We start from the raw sequence: 3,223 nt of genomic DNA, 5'->3' as shown, positions 1-3,223 counted from the left end.
GGTAGTTGGGTAGGGTGTGTAGTGGGTGGGTAGGGTGTGTAGTGGGTGGGTAGGGTGGGATAGGTGGGTAGGGTGTGTAGGGTGGGTAGGTGGGTAGGGTGGGTAGGGTGGGTAGGGTGGGTAGGTGGGGGTAGGTGTGTGTGTAGGGTGGTTAGGTTGGGTAGGTGGGTAGAGTGTGTAGGGTGGGTAGGTGTGTAGGGTATGTAGGGTGGGTAGGGTGTGTAGGGTGGGTAGGGTGGGTAGGGTGGGTAGGGTATGTAGGGTATGTAGGGTGGGTAGGGTATGTATGGTATGTAGGGTGGGTAGGGTATGTAGGGTGTGTAGGTGGGTAGGGTGGGTAGGGTGTGTAGGGTGTGTAGGGTATGTAGGGTGGGTAGGGTATGTAGGGTTTGTAGGGTATGTAGGGTGGGTAGGGTGGGTAGGGTATGTAGGGTGGGTAGGGTATGTATGGTATGTGGGGTGGGTAGGGTGTGTAGGGTATGTAGGGTATGTAGGGTGGGTAGGGTATGTATGGTATGTGGGGTGGGTAGGGTGTGTAGGGTGTGTAGGGTGGGTAGGGTATGTAGGGTATGTAGGGTGGGTAGGGTATGTATGGTATGTGGGGTGGGTAGGGTGTGTAGGGTGTGTAGGGTGGGTAGGTGTGTAGGGTGGGTTAGGGTGTGTAGGGTGTGTAGGGGTATGTAAGGTATGTAGGGTGGGTAGGGTGGGTAGGGTATGTAGGGTGGGTAGGTGGGTAGGTATGTAGGGTATGTAGGGTGTGTAGGGTGTGTAGGGTGGGGTAGGTGGGTAGGGTGTGTAGGGTATGTAGGGTATGTAGGGTATGTAGGTATGTAGGGTATGTAGGGTGGGTAGGGTATGTAGGGTATATAGGGTGTGTAGGGTGGGTAGGGTGTGTAGGGTGGGTAGGGCGGGTAGGTGGGTAGGGTGGGTAAGGTGTGTAGGGTATGTAGGGTATGTAGGGTGGGTAGGGTATGTATGGTATGTAGGGTTGGTAGGTGGGTAGGGTGTGTAGGGTGGGTAGGGTGTGTAGGGTGGGTAGGTGTGTAGGGTGTAGGGTATGTAGGGTGGGTAGGGTATATAGGGTGGGTAGGGTATGTAGGGTATGTAGGGTGTGTAGGGTGTGTAGGGTGGGTAGGTGTGTAGGGTGTAGGGTTTGTAGGGTGTGTAGGGTATGTAGGGTGGGTAGGGTGTGTAGGGTGGGTAGGGTGGGTAGAGTGGGTAGGGTGGGTAGAGTATGTAGGGTGGGTAGGGTGGGGTAGGGTATGTAGGGTGGGTAGGTTGGTCGGGTGTGTAGGGTGCGTAGGGTGTGTAGGGTATGTAGGGTGGGTAGGGTGGGTAGGTGGGAAGGGTGTGTAGGGTGGGTAGGGTATGTAGGGTATGTTGGGTGGGTAGGTGGGTAGGGTGGGTTGGGTGGGTAGGATGGGTAGGGTGTGTAGGGTATGTAGGGTGGGTAGGGTATGTAGGGTGGGTAGGGTGGGTAGGATGGGTAGGGAGTGTACGTGGGTGGGTAGAGTGGGTAGGGTCATGTTGGGTGGGTAGGTGGGTAGGGTGTGTAGGGTGCGTAGGGTGTGTAGGGTATGTAGGGTATGTAGGGTGGGTAGGGTGGGTAGGTGGGTAGGGTGTGTAGGGTGGGTAGCGGTATGTAGGGTATGTTGGGTGGGTAGGTGGGTAGGGTGGGTTGGGTGGGTAGGTGGGTAGGGTGTGTAGGGTATGTAGGGTGGGTAGGGTATGTAGGGTGGGTAGGGTGTGTAGGGTATGTAGGGTGGGTAGGGTATGTAGGGTATGTAGGGTGGGTAGGGTATGTAGGGTGGGTAGGGTGGGTAGGGTATGTAGGGTGAGTAGGGTATGTAGGGTATGTAGGGTGGGTAGGGTGGGTAGGGTATGTAGGGTGGGTAGGGTATGTAGGGTGGGTAGGGTATGTAGGGTATGTAGGGTGGGTAGGTGGGTAGGGTGTCTGACCTCTCTCCATGTATACTGTTCTACTACTCTGGCATACAAGACATGCAGTATGAATTCACTCTCCTCTCTCCTGCCTCTCCTCTCTCCTGTCTCTCCTGTCTCTCCTCTCTCCTGTCTCTCCTCTCTCCTGTCTCTCCTCTCTCCTGTCTCTCCTCTCTCCTGTCTCTCCTCTCTCCTGTCTCTCCTGTCTCTCCTGTCTCTCCTGTCTCTCCTCTCTCCTCTCTCCTGTCTCTCCTCTCTCCTGTCTCTCCTCTCTCCTGTCTCTCCTGTCTCTCCTCTCTCCTGTCTCTCCTCTCTCCTGTCTCTCCTGTCTCTCCTCTCTCCTGTCTCTCCTCTCTCCTGTCTCTCCTGCCTCTCCTCTCTCCTCTCTCCTGTCTCTCCTTTCTCCTGTCTCTCCTGCCTCTCCTCTCTCCTCTCTCCTGTCTCTCCTCTCTCCTGTCTCTCCTGCCTCTCCTCTCTCCTGTCTCTCCTGTCTCTCCTGTCTCTCCTGTCTCTCCTGTCTCTCCTCTCTCCTGTCTCTCCTGTCTCTCCTCTCTCCTGTCTCTCCTACCTCTCCTCGCTCCTGTCTCTCCTCTCTCCTGTCTCTCCTGTCTCTCCTGTCTCTCCTCTCTCCTGTCTCTCCTCTCTCCTGTCTCTCCTCTCTCCTGTCTCTCCTTTCTCCCCTCTCTCCTGTCTCTCCTCTCTCCTGTCTCTCCTTTCTCCTGTCTCTCCTCTCTCCTCTCTCCTCTCTCCTGTCTCTCCTGTCTCTCCTCTCTCCTGTCTCTCCTGTCTCTCCTCTCTCCTGTCTCTCCTCTCTCCTCTCTCCTGTCTCTCCTGTCTCTCCTCTCTCCTGTCTCTCCTGTCTCTCCTCTCTCCTCTCTCTCCTCTCTCCTGTCTCTCCTGTCTCTCCTCTCTCCTGTCTCTCCTCTCTCCTGTATCTCCTCTCTCCTGTATCTCCTCTCTCCTGTCTCTCCTCTCTCCTCTCTCCTGTCTCTCCTGTCTCTCCTCTCTCCTGTCTCTCCTCTCTCCTCTCGCCTGTCTGTCCTGTCTCTCCTCTCTCCTCTCGCCTGTCTCTCCTGTTTCTCCTCTCTCCTCTCTCTCCTCTCTCCTGTCTCTCCTGTCTCTCCTCTCTCCTGTCTCTCCTCTCTCCTGTATCTCCTCTCTCCTGTATCTCCTCTCTCCTCTCTCCTCTCTCCTTTCTCTCCTGTCTCTCCTGCCTCTCCTCTCTCCTGTCTCTCCTCTCTCCTGTATCTCCTCTCTCCTCTCTGCTCTCTCCTGCCTCTCC

This window comes from Salvelinus fontinalis, chromosome 36 (genome assembly GCF_029448725.1).
Source record: "Salvelinus fontinalis isolate EN_2023a chromosome 36, ASM2944872v1, whole genome shotgun sequence".
NCBI lineage: Eukaryota > Metazoa > Chordata > Actinopteri > Salmoniformes > Salmonidae > Salvelinus > Salvelinus fontinalis.
This window is presented reverse-complemented; position numbering follows the sequence as displayed.